This window comes from Oryzias latipes, chromosome 18 (genome assembly GCF_053564925.1).
Source record: "Oryzias latipes strain Hd-rR chromosome 18, Olatipes_Hd-rR_3.1".
NCBI lineage: Eukaryota > Metazoa > Chordata > Actinopteri > Beloniformes > Adrianichthyidae > Oryzias > Oryzias latipes.
The window spans coordinates 37,076,605-37,094,852 of NC_136254.1; the positions used below are offsets into that span (position 1 = coordinate 37,076,605).

Sequence of the window (18,248 nt, forward strand, 5' to 3'; positions counted from 1 at the left end):
ACTAAAATTGAATACAGTCCTTTCTAGAAAATCCAGGTTCTTCACAATAAAATAATAATAATAATGGATGGATCTGCTTTTCCAGACACTAACGTTCTTCCAGTGTGTCCATCATTCATTCATTCATTCATTCTTGCTGATGGTCTCTACTGATGGACCACAGCTGCCCTGGAGCAGACTGACAGAGGCGTGGCCGCCCCTCTAACCGTCACCGGGACATTCACACATAGTGGAGACACGCTGGAGGCAGTGGGGGGGGGGGGGGGGGGGGTGTGTCTTGCCCAAGGGCACAACGACAGTTGACTGGGGGGATCGAACCAGCGATCAGTGGTCGTCCTGCTCAACCACCTGAGCCACTGCCTCCCACAATAGAGGAGGAAGAAAAGTGGAACTTTTATTTTCCACAGTACTTTCATGAGTCATATTACAACAAGGCTTCACTGAAAGTAAAAAAAAAATACTTAATTGAAGAGAAAAAGCAATCATCAAAAATGGAAACACAGCTTGTAAACCAGTAATCAATCAAAACTGAAACACACTGTTGTTATCATCCCAGTCATACACAGAACTCCCTCCAGAGTCCACATGCTGTCAGACTTTTGAAGGTCACGATCAACTTTAAACAGTCAACATCCACACGACTCTTCAGAAGAGAAAAACATAAAGGAACGTCCGCACATCCATCAGAAGGAAGATTCTTCCTCGTTAACCAAATTGTAAGTTTAGCCGTTGCAAAACTTAAACTGAGAAAGGTGTGCATGTTCCCCATGGACCGTATACTTGGGACCAAAAACGAAAAACATTGGAAAGGAAAACCCCTCCCCGAGCCTGAGACACCAGGGGGGGGTATTCCAGGAAGCATGTTTAAACTAGCTTGACTTTAACCCTGAACTCTGGCTGAAATCCTCCTGAACTTGTTTACTCTGGGTATGTCGGTTCCAGAAGACCGGATATGAGTTGGCGTAATTACGCTCCTCTTGGTAACCCTGGGTTAATGCACGTGCACAGCAGGTACATAAAGACATTCTCAATAGATCACCGATTTACGGAGTCACCATGGAAACGCATGGAGAAAAAAAAAGAGAGCTATACTTCAGTGAGACGGAGTCTGAGATTAATGACAGCGTATGAAGGTTATACGTCCATCAAAAAAGTAAAACGGCTGCAAAAGAAAGAGTTTCTGCTTGGAGAAAAAGAACAGACAAAGTATTTATATCTTCATTGTAAGGCATATATATATAAAATGCCCCCCTCCCCCTTCCGTGGGTGGTTTCTCCTCCAAGCTGGGGTCCTCTACCAGAGGCCTGGGAGCTTGAGGGTCCTGCAGTATCTCAGCTGTTCCTGTTCTTTTCTGGACTGAGAGGTCTGAGGTCTTTCCAGGTATCTGTTGTAGCCACTCCTCCAGCTTGGGGGTTACTGCTTACACGCTCACTAGTCCTCGGCCTCCTTCCTTGCGGCTCAGGGTGCTGGATTTGGGATGGAACCCTCCATGCATGGTGAGGAGCTTTTGTGTTTCCGGCTGCATTTCTCGAGCCCGAATGACTTCCCAATGTCAGAACTGTATATCCTGGTGGTGTGGATCCAGGAGTCAATTGTGCAAGTGGCTTCCCATTGGCTTCAAGGGTGGTTTTCCACAGCTTCATTGAGTTTCCTATGAAGGCTCTTAGAGTCCTGTTGATGTTGTACAGCTCCAAGCATTCAGTGATCCATGTGTGTGGCATTGAGTCATAGGCCTTCTTGTAATCAATCCAGGCTGTGCACAGGTTGGTGTGTCGTGACCTGTAGTCTTGAGCGACTGTTCTGTCGACCAGGAGTTGGTGTTTGGTTCCTTTGGAGTCTCTACCAATGCCCTTCTGTGTGTTACTCATGTATTGATCCATGTGCCTATTTATCTTGGTTGCAATGATGCCTGACATGAGCTTCCATGTTGTGGAAGACAGATTATTGGTCGGTAGTTGGATGGGACTGCACCCTTTCAGGGATCCTTCTGGATCAGGATTGTTCGCCCTTCTGTTAGCCATTCGGGGTGAGTCCCATCTCTTAGCAGCTGGTTCATTTGTGCTGCCAGGCGCTCGTGGAGTGCGGTAAGCTTCTTCAGCCAGTAGGCATGTATCATGTCAGGGCCCGGTGCGGTCCAGTTCTTCATACCTGAGACTCTTTCTTGGATGTCTGCCACTGTGATGGTTACTGGATTCTGTTCAGGGAGGTTGCTATGTTCTTTTCTCAGAGAGACCAGCCACTGGGCATTGCTGTTATGTGCTGTCTCTTTCTCCCATATACTTTTCTAGTACTGTTCAGTTTCTAGCCTAGGGGGTCTGCTCAGCTGTTTTGACCCTGCCACTGAGCGTACACTTTTACTGAGCGTACACTTTTGCAGGTTGAGCTGCGAATAGCCTGTTTATTCGTCTGGCTTCATTTTCTCTTGTGTTTAGGCGGCTGCTCAAGGCTAAGAGCCTTTGTTTTTCAGTTTCCAGTGCTTCAGGTATGGGCATCTGGCTGTATCTCTTAGGTACTTGCTTTCTCATTGTACCTCTTTGAGCCTCTGTCAGTTTACTCACATTCTTCCGAGTTGCCTTGATTTTGGCCTCTAACCGTTGCTTCCATGGTGGGTACTGTTTTCTTCCATGGTTGCTCTTATAGCCAAGCATCTCAAGGATCACTGCTGCTGAAGTGTAAACCAGTTCATTGGTTTCTGTGATGGTTGTGGTAGGAATTTATGGAGTTATTTCAGTCTCAATAATCAGAAATGCACACAACTGGTTTTACAAATACACACTCTCCGATTCACAAATGTCATTTTATGCAAACGTGAAAAATAAATTCGGAAATACACACCCTGTGTTTCACAAACACACACATTGTGTTTCACAAATGCACACTAAATGTTTTACAAATGCACAATAAGTGTTTCTCACAAATGTGCACACTGTTTTTCTCAAAAACATCTTAGAAATTCACAATAAATGTATCAGAAATGCACAGTAAGTGCTTCACAAACGTGATTTTTAGTTACACATGTGATGTGAACTCACAGATCATTCGAATTGCAGACTGTGCATTCAAAATCCCGTTCTCGTTTGTGAATCTCCCCGTGTGTGTGACAGATTTTTCTACGGTGAATATTGAGACTCCTCTGACGGAGCGGGTCGACTAATGTCACCATTGGCTAGTGAATCTGTCAATCAAACTCATTGCAAAGCAGGCGGGTTCGCTTTTAGCCAATCAAATGGCCCCTTACACTCCTCACTTTCAAAGTGACGAGGGAGGGAGCTGTTCTGCACAGCAGTTGGGAGGACGCGGGCGGCAAACATGGCGGAGAGGTCTTCTGAACGGGATCAGTCTCAGCCCGTAAGTAATGCACTTATTTGATTATTATTCCCTCGTTGTACGTCCTGTAATGTTATTGAATACTAAGTTAGCCAAGTGACATGTGTGAATGCTTTATGAACACTTCAGCCGAGTCGTTTGCAGAGTACCCCCACCGCATATTAGCTTAGCTTAGCCTGTGCGGTCATATTTTTTATGAAAGCGGGGGAGGACTTATGATGGTTTTGTCAAGTTTTATACTTGGCATACCAGCTCTTCACACAACACGAGTAACTACAACCAACCAGGGGCCTCGAAACTAGCCGGCTTTCGACTCAAGTTGTGTCTGCCTGTGTGAGTGAAGTTCAAGCCGGTGTCGGTACAAGCTAGCGTCTGTAGCCAATGATCTGTAGGTTCTTAACATGATTCAGATAGAACTAAGGGGAAAAGCGTGCCGGATTTACAGCAGCAATGAAAGTTTAATAAAAAGTATTGTTTTGGAGACGGGGATGTTGTTAAACACTGATGCTATGCTAACTAGTAAGTTAGCTGTTCCGTGTGCTGCCTTTATGTAAACGCGATCCGGGTTAAAGTTAGACACAGCATTTTCACAACCCAGACTTTAAGACGGGGTGGATTGTGCAACAAAGTTAATTCATATGACATTCATGAAAACGGCATTTTTTATATATAACAGACGTGAATCCACTGTTGAATGAGAAGCCTCATTTAAGTTTCTAACGTTAGAACCCGTATTGTGATGACCAGCCCTGTGAGATTGTGTCAGATCAGAGTGACAGCAACACCAGAGCCGGGGGTGTTCGTGTCCCTGGGGGGTGGGTCCTGGTCCTTGCCCCTGAGCGCTGGGCCCCGCCAAACTTCCAACATGGCCGAGCCTGGTCGGGCCATATTTATAACATCCCTTGTGGGCCGCCCTTTTTTCCCCGGGGTTCCCCCCTCCTGGGCGGGGGCGGCGGGCCCCTGCCTTGCTCCTACCTGGACCAACCGTGGGCCGGGTGGGTGGCTGCCTGGAGTGCGGAGCGGGTCTCCCTTGGGGGGTCCTGGCTCGTACCTGGGGTCGGGGCGGGGGGATGCCCGGAACTCCTGGGTGGTGGTGGGGTGCTCGTCTGGGGCTGTGGGCGTCCCTCTCCGGTGGGGCCCTGCGTTGGGCTCTTCCGGCGCGGCGGGGGGCTGCTTTCCTGGCTGGGCTGGGGCGGCGCTCTCTTTCCCTCTGCGCCTCCCTGCTCTCTGGCTCTGGGGGCCTCGCGGCGGTCCTGCTGGCCCTGGCCTGGGTGGCGGTCTTGGTCGCCCGGGCGTCGGTTGTTCCCTGCCTGTTCCCGTGTGGCGTTGGGGGAATTCCGGCTGCCGCTGCTGCTGCGGCGGGGGTCTGGGTGTGGGGGTGGCTGGGCGCTCCTCCTCCTTCTTTTCACATTCCACCATCCATTTTAGAAGAATATAAACACTCACCTGAGCACAGGTGTTAGCTCACCTTTGCACTAATAGTTTGCATGATTGAATGAATGAAAGATTTCACACTAGTTGGTTTAAAGGCATAGGTATGCGTTCGTGAACACTATCTGTTTTGTGTGCATGTTGACATGTGGACATTTTTGCGGCTAGCAGGTGTGTTGATAATATTTTAGTGTGTGTGTGGACAGGCTCCGCCCTTTTTGTACTACATTTGAACCTTACCATAATGATTAACAACCAGTAAACTTGTTGCTGTATGCTGCTTCATGGTCTTACCCCCCTTCCCCTCCTATTATCACCCCCCTACCCCCCCTCTCTCTAACGTCCCTCTCTCTTCTTCCCCTCTTTCCTTTTCCGTCCGGTCCAACACCAAAGATCTTCAAACATGATTGAAATTAATAAAGTTTGGCCTCAATTACAAAAGGGGTTTATTCAGACATACCTTTGGTTTGTCTGAAGATGAATAACCCCTCTTGTTAAAGTAAAATATGTCCAACACAAGAGGCCCTCAGCTCTCATCTGTTTGCCTAGCTGTTGGACAGGACAAGTTAAAAAAAAAAAAAAAAAAAAGATCAGAGTGACAGCCACTAAAATCCCCCTATCTTTACTTCCAATGACGTAATGACAAGAATCCCAAACATTATGTTTTTAGGCTGTTTTGTAGTCGATAAGTAGTCACAGAAAGGGTGGATGGGAGAAATCAGCTGTCAACAGTGATTTGAGTAGACGTTACTGTAAATATTACACACAGGCTTCCTGTGATCAGTGTCTAGTCTCTGATTTTTTTTTTAACGCTGTTCTTTACTACAAGCTCAAGTTATCATAGCAAGAGTGTTTTAAAAAAATTCCCCTTTCTAATATTTGAAAATTATGTAATTTAATCTCAGACAGCTAAATGATCTAATCCATGTTTGTCATGTTTTTATTTATTCTCTAGGAATTACTGAAGCGTGACAGCGTGACAATCTTTTGTTCCTCAGGCAATACAACTCTCTGGCAGGGCATCTTACAAGTAATTTCTTTTAATTTTACCCACTGATTTTCCAATTATTTACCTTTTTTATCAATCTTTTTATTTTGTGATATTTCTATTTGTAATGCATGTGTGTTTATGTGTTTTTTTAAGATGGCCATTTTTAAAAAATTTCCTCAGGGATTATTAAATACCCTTCTATTTCATATTTTATCATCCTATTGTATTACTGTTTTATCAATTGGGAATTTAGCATTTTTGCCCCTGTAAATATCTGTCAGTTGAAAGTATTTGTACTTGTATTCCATAGATCTTGCACCTGAAGATGGCAGACAACAACTGTGCAGACACCCACTTGGCCTTCTTCAGTGACGCTGTGAACGTGTATGGCTTTCCTCTGAGGTATTCATGTTATTCATAAAGAAATCTTTTATTCACATATCAGGCAGGATAAGTACTTGGTTATTTGTACAAAAATAAAATAACTTTTTTTAGACTCCTCTCTGAAAACAAAGGCAACTCTAAAACTCTTTCCCGTCATGAATAACATTTTACCCCCCCCCCCCTCAGTCTCTCACCTCAATTTTTTCCCCAGTGATACATGTAACCCACTCCTGCAATTTATCTAACCTAGAAATTCTACTTATTGGCATCATACATAAGAACATTACATTTTAAATTGATGTGTACCGTATTGCCGATGCATTTGTAATTATGTGTTTGAGACATGATTTTCATGTTATTGTCAGGGTGAGAGGAGATCATGGAGGAGAACATGCGGGCATAGCCGAGTAAATGCTCACAGTACGTAGAACTGACACAAACAGCTTCATTGAAGCACACACAATCAACGGTGAGTTGAACCTAGTTTTAGACGCTTTAATATATAAATAAAAGTGAATGATGTATTAAAAATAAATCTGACAATATAATATTTCTTTTTGCTTTTTTCCAAATACAGGATTGAGCTCCTCTGGTGTGATGTCTTCGTGAGTGTTACTGGTTTATATTACAACATCCTGCACTCTCCTGAGGACCAAGACTTGCTCAATATCGGTAACATCACGTATTCTGCTGCCACTATATTTTCCTACCACGCATTCAGGCCAGTTTGGATGTCTTTAGTGACGCGTGGGACAGCCATCCAATCAGGACGGAGCAAAGCATGACACCAAATCAGCTGTGGCAGTTGGGCTTGACCCAGAACCCTGTTTCTGATCCCCGGGTAAATGCTTTATTTAATCTCACTGTACTGGACAACTGATTTGTGTGCAGTTTGACTAAAGTGGAAAGTATCAAGAAGAGTATCATGAAATCATAATGACTACAGTGAATTTTCATCGAAAATGAATGAAAAGGATTATTGTTGTGTGGTGCAAACAATTTCCCTAAATTGTTTGTTTGTAGGAAGAATAGCACATCTGCAAGTTCAAAATGCATCACAATGCATGGCCTTATGAGCCATCAGATGTACTAATGTCACTACTTTGTTAAGGTTCACTTATTTGCAAATTATAAACAGTTATGGAGACATGAGGTCTGCCTGCAAGCAACAATATAAGTTATTATTAGTCGGTCACTGTTCCTACATAATCTAAAACATTAAAAAAAACAGTGCTGTTCATAAACAGTATCGTTATTTTTATTTTTTGTCAGAGTATGCTGGTTCCAGAGATTGAATGGGAGGAGAGTGGATCCATGACTGAGCCTCATCCTGGGATCAATGTCCCGGTATGGGACAGTCCTCTTTTGGGTCCACAAATGTTGGAACTGCAAGACGACATCAATCCATTGTGGAATTCAGACCGTTTGGGAGTGGACCTACATCTTTACTGTCCAGTGTGTTTAGAACTTAATTTAGGCGACATAATTACATACAGAAGAAGAGAGACTGAGGGGAGGAAGACAAAGTTCAAATCAATACTGCTGTATTGTTCAAGGGACTTCATTGTATGTAAGGAAGTTATGAAAATTAGTTCCAGTTTAAATAAAATTCAAATCAGTAGAGATCCCACATTTGCTTAAATTTTGATGTTTTAATCTGTCCATGTTTTCTCTGAATTTTACTCTGCAATAAAGGGTGAATGTTTGCACTTTGTTGTTCTATGACCATCTTTTGTTGTGTAGTATTTAACCAGCTATAAAACCCAGAGAGATGAGGATCTTTTTTACAAGGGTGACCTGGCCAAGAGGTGTATATGTATATGGTTACAATATAAAATCAATGACATTTGAGTTATTAAAAAAATAAAATTAAGGTCCAGCAAAGTGACTTCGGGCTGAGCAGGTGTATTGGGTATCTGTGATTGACAGTGAGATGAACTTGAGGAAATGTAGTCCCACTGCGTGGTACGGAGCAAAGTGATGCCAGTTTCTCCACAGAACCTACTGTGGAAGTTAAAGATTTTTCTCCTCCACCTTCAGATGATCAAGACCGAAGGGAACCGTGTCTGAGTGTTGAAATGATGCTAGCATGAAAGCTAAGAGAAGGATAACGTACAAACAATCCCGAGTGAAACATTCATTTTAAATCTCATGACCAGTACAGAGTTCGATGGATTCAATGTCAACTGCATTCAACCACTGTTGCCTTGCTCCCAGGTCCACTGAAAAGTTGCACAAGCCAGTAAATTTTGACAACCGAAGGCAAATAAACCGACAAGCCATGCTAAGGCTAACACGCTAACGACCGACTGGTACAGAATCAAACATGGGCGGGGCTTTTGCCACCTGCAGAAAGCGTAGAGAAAGTGTAAGGGGCCATTCGATTGGCTAAAAGCGAACCCGCCTGCTTTGCCGATGAGTTTGATTGACAGATTCACTAGCCAATGGTGACATTAGTTGACCCGCTCCGTCAGATGAGTCTCAATATTCACCGTAGAAAAATCTGTCACACACACGGGGAGATTCACAAACGAGAACGGGATTTTGAATGCACAGTCTGCAATTCGAATGATCTGTGAGTTCACACCACATGTGTAACTAAAAATCATGTTTGTGAAGCACCTACTGTGTATTTCTGATACATTTATTGTGAATTTCTAAAATGTTTTTGTGAAAAACAGTGTGCACATTTGTGAGAAACACTTATTGTGCATTTGTAAAACATTTAGTGTGCATTTGTGAAACACAATGTGTGTGTTTGTGAAACACAGGGTGTGTATTTCCGAATTTATTTTTCACGTTTGCATAAAATGACATTTGTGAATCGGAGCGTGTGTATTTGTAAAACCGGTTGTGTGCATTTCTGATTATTGAGACTGAATTAACTCCATAGAAATCTCTCTCTAGCTTCCACAGTATCACTTTTGTGCTTTAAAAAATACACAAACACTGCACTGGAGTAGTCATCGGAAAAGGAAAGTGCATACCTATAACCTTCTCTGGACTCTGGGTTAATGGGCCCTGCCAAGTCAGTATGTACCAACTCTAATGCCAACTTTGCCCTTACATCAGACTTCCTGTTCCTACTTTGAATGAATTTACCTTGAACACACACTTCACATTGCATAGATTTAGGTACTTTACCCTTAATTGACATGCCATCAACAATACATTCCAACTTCTGAACATCATTATAATTGCAATGTCCAAAAATCTCATGCCACGTCTGAATGTCATGGCAACTCATAAATTGATCACAGTTATTGTTCTCAGGAACCGTAGGCAAATAGAACAGTCTATTGTCTTCATGAATAAGAAAACATGTACCGTCTTTGTACTTCAGGACGTCTTCTCCCTCCTTGAAGATTACTGTTGCTCCGTTGGAAGTTGCACCTCTCATGGAGAAGATGCCTTGGGGATAGGAGGGGATATATAGCGCCTCCTTCAGTGTGGCACAAATATGACCTCCCCCACTGTCAACCAGCCACGCCGCTGCTTCTCCTCTGCGCTCCGCAACCCCCTTGCACCTTGTCCCATCAGACAGTTCTACACAGTGCATTTCAGCCTGGAATTGATCGTCAAAGCTCTTAAACCTAGCAAGATCTGTAATGATATGCGATGTTGCACCAGTGTCCACCATTAACCCTTTTCTGGTGATGTCGCTCCCCGGCTGATAATCAGTTGTCACCAAGAAGGCAAAGGTGTTATCCGTCTCCTCGGATACTCCGCGTGCGTTGTCCTGTCGCTGCTGCTTCCGACCTCCTCGCCGTGTGTTGCTCTTGCCTTGCCTCTACCACTGCTGACCACGCTGACACTGTCTTGCCTTGTGTCCTCTCTGACCACAACGGAAACACTCAATGTCTCTGTTCTCTACATTTCGCATCCTTGCACCCGACAGGGCACTAGTTTTCCGTGCCTGGGCACCCATGACATTGTCCTTGGTCACAGCTGTACGCATGCTTTCAGTGTTCTCATAACTGCGCAATTTGATCTTAAAATCTGCAAAAGAGAGGGTCTCATCGCTTTGAGTGACAAAAATTGAAAAAGGCTTGAATGATTCTGGCAACCCCTTTAAGACCATTGCAACCAGTAGTCCATCACTCAAAACTTCTCTGGCGTTCCTCAGCGCTGTGATTGAAGTCTTAGCACGTATGACGTAATCAGTCACACTTTCACCACTTAACTTTTGCAGGGAAGTTAATTCAGTGTAGAGACTCACAATTCTGGGCTTCCCCTTGCCAGCATAATAGTCTTGCAATATCTTGAGAGCGCCACGGCCATCATCAGCGGCCTCTCGCATGACCAGAGACAAACTTTTGTCATCAAGGAATTGAATAAGTTCAGCATATGCTTCAGCATTTTTCGCTGCATCCTCAGCCAGTGTGTCTTCATCCCCATCTGTGGCAGGTTCATTTAGAATTGCATCCTTCAGTTCCTGTAACCGCAGATGTCCCAAAAACTTTGTCTCCCAGAGTTCATAATTCTTTTCATCTCCATCAAACACAAGACGAGACCAACGTGACCTTTCACTCAACCTTTCCTCATGGTGCTGGCACTCCAAAAGTTTGAAATGATAGCTCATCAAACTGTTTTGCTACTCACACCATGTCTGGGCATATATCAGCACATCTGGGCCCATAACCTGTTAAACGTGGCTTTCCAAAGGGGAGCAAAAGCACACACTGGGACACAGTCTGCAGTCAGAACATACAATCAATTGTTTATTGGTGTTTGTTTAAATAGGCAGGGACATGGCATGACCACAGGGAAAACACCTGAGAAGAATTCTCAATAATTGGGAGCACACCCATTGGACAATCAACCTGTTAACAACGGGAAAAAATGTGCGGCGTGCATAACTTATTAAAAAGAATTTATCATCATTGTCATCACAGGAGTAATTTGGTAGTGGTGCTATATAAACTCATCATCCTCTCCCTACCTCTCACTCATGGTGCAGAGACTAGAGCATAGTAGGACAAATAACTCGGCAAAACACAGTAAAACAGCTAAACAACTAAACACATTTGGTCAAAAACCCACACTTAAGCCCAAATCCGTCCAGACAGGCAAAGGGAATGATATCCCACAATCCCTTGCGGTGCCGCTCTAACAGCAGCACCAAAGTTACACCTACTTAATTGAATTAATTTAAATGAAAGTAAAATAATTGTCTGATAACTACGTGTTATTTTTAAACTGACTTAACAAAAAATAATTTATCTAAACTGAAGCAAATAACTGAGTTAGATCAAAGTAAAAGTTTCTCTTTCCAACATCCATATGTGGTCTTATCACCCTCTCATGGTGGAAAAAGTATTATCTGAGCTTCTTCATCCACTAAATCATCTTCAAATGGACACGCCATGCTGCTTCACCTCTCTGTAAACAAACTAACCTTCAACTAAACCTGCTCCAGACCAGGTTATGTTCAGAGCATGAGTTGCTATGGCAACCTGACCTACCCTGAAACATACCTCCATTTCTGGAACTGAAAGCTGAGATTATCAACTTCCTTAGCCTCAAACTTACTGTGGGAGCTAGCAGAACCTGCTTTCTGGAATACCCCCCTGGAGCTGTGCTGGGAGGACGCGCAAAAGAGGAGTTCTTCTTCTTCTTCTTGTGATTTATTGGTGGGAGGCACCAGCGTGAAGGTACATTACCGCCACCTACAAAAAAAAGAAGGTCAAGTCTTCACAGCCTTTAAATACTCCAGTCAGACAATTGGGCAGGCGCCATCTACAGAAGCCTCCAAGGGGAAAAAACCAATGGACTTATTTAAAGTTTAGTTGTTTTGCTGGTGTTGGTTATTATAAATTTTATTCTACTATTGATGATTTTCTTTACCACTAAGAGACGAACTTTTGTGTTTAGTCTTGTCTTTATAGTCTTTGTTAAAGGTTTGTGTAGTCATGTTAGTTTCCCCCCATGTTTCTCAGGTGGTCTGATCAGCCACTATATATGTTCCCTTGTTGTGTCTTTGGTTAGGTCAGTTTGTTTCTGTTACTTGGTCTGTTCAGTTGGTTAAGTTAAAGTTAAGTTTGTTGTCTGAGTTCATTATGTTTCTGTTGACCTCTTTTAAGGGCCCAGTTTGTAAATCTTTTTACATTTTATGAGAAAATTAAAACTTTCATTTTTGATAAACTTCTGTTGTCCTCTTTGGCCGCTCGATCCATCACATGTGGTGTCAGAAGTGGGATCAGCAATTGAGGACACAGAATTTTTTTTCTCCCCTTTTTTGACACCTGCAGTTTATTGTGGAGTATACCATGCATCGTGGAGGAAGAGTAGTGAGACCAGAGAACAAGGACATGAATAGGGGACTTGAGACCGTGAAGAGGAGGAACGTGGAGCTACAGGGGTTGCACCAGGTACTGACGGGTGAAGACACACATGAGCCAATATTGAGAAATCTGACTGATATTCTCCAGGCTTTCATGGGAAAACAGTAAGCCAGAGACCTGCAACTTCAGGAGGAAGCTAAACGGCAAGAACATCGTCTCAAAGCTCTGCAGCACCAGTTTCAGCTTCTTCAGATGGAGGTGCAGGCCCGTACTTCTCCTATCCCAGAACTCATGTAACCCCAGTAATAATAGAGCATTTTACAATGATATAAAAAGGTCAATAAATATTAATAAACAACATGATAAAAACAGCTAAAGGTTCTGAGGATAAAAATATAAATAGTATTCACATTAATAATTTATAGGTTTTATTACTATTTTTGTTTAAAAAGAGAAATTGTTTTTGTTGTCGATAAAGTTTAAAGTTTTTCAAGAGCCCCCCCAACCTGTGCGGTGCGTAGCGGAGAGAGAGGCCTGTTTAGGGCAGAGACAGCAAGCACGCGCAGCAGAGTAGCCATTAGCTGAAAAACTACGGTGAAAAACTAAAATAACGGTGCAAACCTGTTGTCTAGCCAGACCGGAAGAGGGGTGTGAGCCAAATAAGATTTTATACCATTACGAGACGAGTTTTGGTGAGTTTTGTTTTGTATTTTGCCTACTTTTTTGGCGACGACGCTGAAGTTGGCTTCCGATTCACAGCTTCCGATTCGCGAGGGCACTAAAGAAACATTCCGCTGCAGTTTTCGCACTAAGACCACCCTAAAACCGGGTCCTGTTCAAAAACCGCTGGACCTGGACTGCTCAAACCTGGATTAAATTATAATTTAGATACTAAAGAACACATTAAACACAGTTTCTGATTTGTGAAACCTTCTTCTGATTTGTGAAAATGTGAAATAGGTAGATTTTTATCCCATTTTACACACTTAGTCCACTTCAGACCAGGTCCTGTTCCAAAACCGCAGGACCTGGACTGCTCAAACCTGGATTAAATTATAATTTAGATAGTAAAGAACACGTTAAACCCAGTTGCTGATTTGTGAAACCTTCCTCTGATTTGTGAAAATGTGAAATAGATTGATTTTTATAGCATTTTACGCACGGAGTCTCAAAATCTGAACATACAAAAGAAACTGGGAAACAGATGTCAGATTGGACAAATAGTTATGGTCATGGTTAGCATGTACCCCTGACTTAAGTTTTGTTTTTTTGTTCAATATTTCTTGGTCTGTTTTCTGATTTACTTTAAAGTTCCTGTTATGGTGTTTTCCTTAAAGTTGTCCTTCCCTTGTCCCCATTATCCTTAAATTGCATAAAATTCGATGAAATGATACTTTTTCCCACAGTGGTGTTTGAACAGGACCCGTCCTGAAGTGGACTCAGTGCGTAAAATGCGATTAAAAATCAACCTATTTCACATTTTCACAAATCAGAGGAAGGTTTCACAAATCAGCAACTGGGTTTAACGTGTTCTTTACTATCTAAATTATAATTTAATCCAGGTTTGAGCAGTCCAGGTCCTGCGGTTTTGGAACAGGACCTGGTCTGAAGTGAACTAAGTGTGTAAAATGGGATAAAAATCAACCTATTTCACATTTTCACAAATCAGAGGAAGGTTTCACAAATCAGAAACTGTGTTTAATGTGTTCTTTACTATCTAAATTATAATTTAATCCAGGTTTGAGCAGTCCAGGTCCTGCGGTTTTGGAACAGGACCTGGTCTGAAGTGAACTAAGTGTGTAAAATGGGATAAAAATCAACCTATTTCACATTTTCACAAATCAGAGGAAGGTTTCACAAATCAGAAACTGTGTTTAATGTGTTCTTTACTATCTAAATTATAATTTAATCCAGGTTTGAGCAGTCCAGGTCCTGCGGTTTTTGAACAGGACCTGGTCTAAGGTGGACTCAGTGCGTAAAATGCGATAAAAAGCAATCTATTTCAGATTTTCACAAATCAGAGGAAGGTTTCACAAATCAGAAACTGTATTTAATGTATTCTTTAGTATCTAATGTATAATTTAATCCAGGTTTGAGCAGTCCAGGTCCAGTGGTTTTTGAACAGGACCTGGTCTAAGGTGGACTCAGTGCGTAAAATGCGATAAAAAGCAATCTATTTCAGATTTTCACAAATCAGAGGAAGGTTTCACAAATCAGAAACTGTATTTAATGTATTCTTTAGTATCTAATGTATAATTTAATCCAGGTTTGAGCAGTCCAGGTCCAGTGGTTTTTGAACAGGACCTGGTCTGAAGTGGACTCAGTGCGTAAAATGCGATAAAAAAAATCAACCTATTTCACATTTTCACAAATCAGAGGAAGGTTTCACAAATCAGAAACTGTATTTAATGTGTTCTTTAGTATCTAATGTATAATTTAATCCAGGTTTGAGCAGTCCAGGTCCAGTGGTTTTTGAACAGGACCCGGTTTTGGGTGATCTTAATGCGAAAAATGCAGCGGAATGTTTCTTTAGTGCCTTCGCGAATCGGAAGCTGTGAATCGGAAGCCAACTTCAGCGTCGTTTTGTGGCGTGGGTTTTGCCGTGATGAGGCGAGCCCAGTTGAGACCAATTTAAGTTGTGAAAAGACGACAAAACAGTACTTTTGAGTTATTTATAACTTTCTTTGACACTTCGAAACATGAATGTATTTTATTTGATGTATTTTGGGTATATTTTGTGTGAAAAGAAGCTAATTCTGCAAGTAGAGTTGGATGTATGAAAAAGAAAAAAGAGCAGCCGCCATTTTAAGTTTCTAAAGAGTCACGTAGCCTTCTAGTGCGGCTCCGCTTTCATTTTGGAGTGGTTTTTATTTTGCATATGGACTAAAATTATTTTTATGGCCTGTCCTGCAGGCCAGGTTTTTGAGTCCCCCCGAGAGTAATTGGGAGACTGTTCCGGACCGGATCGTTCTGGACTTCTCCTGATCCATGGATGGCGAGCCTACCCAAGGAGCACGATAATCCGGACTGCCTGTAGAGCATCACGTGGTCCTTTACTTTAACTCACTACTACAAAATCTCTGCCAAGGTCGCGGTAGGAGATTGAACACTAACTGTGGATCCAATACACTTTAAAGGAGCACTACCAAAAACTGGATACATCTGCTAACAAACTTTAAAGGATTTACTAAGCAATTGGACATTTAGAAAAACAGTTCTTTGTTTGCTTTGCATATTGAATTGTCTTTTGTTTGATATCTGATATTTTGTAACTTTAAAGGATACTTTTGGTGTAAATTTAAAGTGACAAAACTGATTTACAAAAAAGTGAAAAGGGTAAATATAGTGAACTCAAAAGAAAGCTTAAACTAAATTTAAGTTAAACAAATTTAGTTCTGTGACTAAAATCCCTTTAAACCAAATGACCGGTCATCTTTAAGTAAAATAGATTGAAACTGAAATTAACTTGAACAAAACCTTTTATTTGAACTTTAACAGAAAAAGTAAAGGAAAAAACAACATAAAGGGTGTTTAAGAGGTGTCTTAACATAACTTAAGAACCAAATTTGTATATTTATTGTTGTTTATCAATTGTTCAGTAAACTGCCGGCTTTTTCCATGCTACCTTTATATTGACTCTTGGCTCTTTTATTCAATACACACCACTCCGTGCGAACCTATATCTGCTCCAGTAGCCTGACTACCTCTGCCTAATAGCATAGGTGCTACACTCACTTCATCAGCACCTGATCCTCCAGATGTGTCAAACTTTGACAATCAACCTTCACCACCAACATCTGCCCCAGAATGTGAACCACCAGCACCTAGTCAGCCTCATTTTTCTAGAGAGCAATGGTTGGAAAAACTCTCAGAAAATGATGATGTTGAACATTTCCTCGTAACTTTTGAAAGAATGGCTACAGCTTGCAAGTGGTCCAGATCTGATTGGGCTTTCCGCCTTATTCCATTGGTCACTGGTAAGGCTAGGAGTGCTTATGTTGGCATGGATTTTGATGACTCAAAGTATTATGACAAAGTGAAAACTGCCAGTCTTACAGGCAACGGTTTTGCTCCTTGGAAGTTGGACCTGAGGAGACTCCCAAAGAGCTGTATGCCAGACTGAAAGAGCTGTATGACAAGTGGATTCAGCCTAAAAGTAAAAAAACAAAAGAAATGGCTGAAATAATAATCATGGAACAATATTTAAGAATGGTGTCACCTGAGCCTCAGATTTGGATAAAGGAACATGGTCCTAACTCGGCAGCTGAAGTGGCCTCCCTGGCAGAGGGAGAAAGAAAAAGCTTCCATGGAGCAACATTGCATGGCAGGCCTTCAAAGACTCTCGAAGGTCAGCAAACCATCAATACCACCAGAGGTCTGCCCCAGGTACGAATAGAACTCCTTTGGGGGAAGATAAACAGACCAGACCAGCAAAGCCTTCCAGTAAAACACAGATTTGTTATTTGTGTGGGCAGGAAGGACACATTAAACCATTATGTCCAAAAAATCCAGTGAAGCTCACTCAAATGTGCCTTGTTCCATACCAAAGGCTTCCACCAGAAACCCAAGAAGGTGAATCTATGTCATTGACCACAGTAAGAATTAATGGGAAGAGTCATAAGGCTCTTGTGGACACTGGCAGCACACACTCTCGTGCAGAGACGGCATGTACCAGCTAATATTATTTGTACCCGTGAGACCATCTCAATCTGCTGTGTGCATGGGAATAGGAAAATATACCCCACTGCTGAACTTTATATTGAAGTCCAAGGCCAGACATTTGTTAAATGTTGGTGTTGTGGATGATCTGCCTTTTCCAGCGGTCCTAGGTCATGACCTTCCTGTTCTTTTTGACTTGTTGGACACAAAAGGAAATAGCAATGTTGCAGTTACAAGGGCGCAGACTCAAGTTGAGGAGGAGCAATCCCAACTCCTCAGTGCTTTGCCGTTCTATGATGCTGAGCTAGAGACAAACCCGGGAAAGTCTCGCAAGCCACGTAGTCAACGGAGGCAAGAGAAATTTAAGCACACAGCTGTGAAGCCAACAACTGAAACAACTCCAGACAGTGCTTTGGGTTTTGAGTTGCCGAGTGACATCAGTAAAATGCAGCAGGATGATCCAACACTGTTGTTCTGTTTTCTGAAAGCTAAAGAATTGACTGAGTCTAAGAAAAGGAGGGAGTTTTTTCCGCATGATGGTGTTCTATATCATCAGCGTGGTCAAACAAAGCAGCTAGTGGTCCCTCAGAGTGTCCGAGATGTAATTCTCAACTTGGGCCACTCTATTCCCTGGGCTGGCCACTTGGGGAAGCACAAGACTACTGCTCGCATTGTTAAACACTTTTACTGGCCTGGTTTGCATGCAGACATTGACAAAAACTGTAAGAGTTGCCCTCAGTGCCAGAAGACATCCGTGAAAAGTTCAGCCTCTTCCAATTATTGGGACAACCTTTGAACGTTTGGGCATGGATATGGTTGAACCTGAGGAAAGAAGCAGAGCTGGAAATCCTTACACGCTGGTCATTACCAATTATGCTACAAAATACCCAGAAGTCTTTGCTTTGAAATGTGTCAAGGCAAAAGCTGTTGCATTCTCTCTGGTGCAGTTTTTCTCAAGAGTGGGTTTCCCTAAAGAAATCTTAACAGACCGGGGGACTAACTTTATGTCTACACTGCTTAAACAGGTTTACCAGCTCCTGGGCATAAAGAGTATTCCAACAACCCCCTGTCATCCACAGACGGACGGACTGACTGATCGGTTTAACCAAACACTCAAGCAGATGCTCCGTAAGTTTGTTAATGATACTGGTTCTGACTGGGATCAGTGGCTT

General features: G+C 42.5%; 1 protein-coding gene and 2 long non-coding RNA genes across 10 annotated transcripts in view; 2 read left to right on the forward strand and 1 right to left on the reverse strand.

Moving 5' to 3' along the window:
* Positions 1-18,248, reverse strand: part of tfr2 (transferrin receptor 2) — a 92,936-nt gene that overhangs the window by 15,992 nt on the left and 58,696 nt on the right. Inside the window, exons 1-2 of one of the 5 annotated variants that reach the window (XM_078936896.1) lie at positions 16,474-18,069; positions 11,666-11,802 (exon numbers count right to left, since the gene is read on the reverse strand). The exons of 2 other annotated variants lie outside the window; for them this stretch is intronic. The gene's annotated coding sequence lies outside the window, so the exon portion shown is untranslated. Of the gene's footprint in view, positions 1-11,665; positions 11,803-13,136; positions 13,253-16,473; positions 18,070-18,248 lie in introns of those variants that run through there. 2 more of the 5 variants (XM_078936895.1, XM_078936894.1) reach the window with 2 other exon arrangements.
* Positions 3,230-7,842, forward strand: LOC144987460 (uncharacterized). 4 transcript variants are annotated; one of them, XR_013651340.1, is made up of 5 exons: positions 3,230-3,348; positions 5,714-5,788; positions 6,060-6,151; positions 6,499-6,602; positions 6,711-7,297. It is a non-coding gene; the product is annotated as an uncharacterized LOC144987460 (long non-coding RNA). The 4 variants fall into 4 exon arrangements; XR_013651341.1 differs by having other exon boundaries at positions 6,075-6,151; XR_013651343.1 differs by lacking the exon at positions 5,714-5,788 and adding an exon at positions 7,406-7,842 and having other exon boundaries at positions 3,238-3,348; positions 6,711-6,974.
* On the forward strand, positions 12,830-16,047 carry LOC144987461 (uncharacterized). The gene is made up of 2 exons (XR_013651344.1): positions 12,830-13,109; positions 15,331-16,047. It is a non-coding gene; the product is annotated as an uncharacterized LOC144987461 (long non-coding RNA).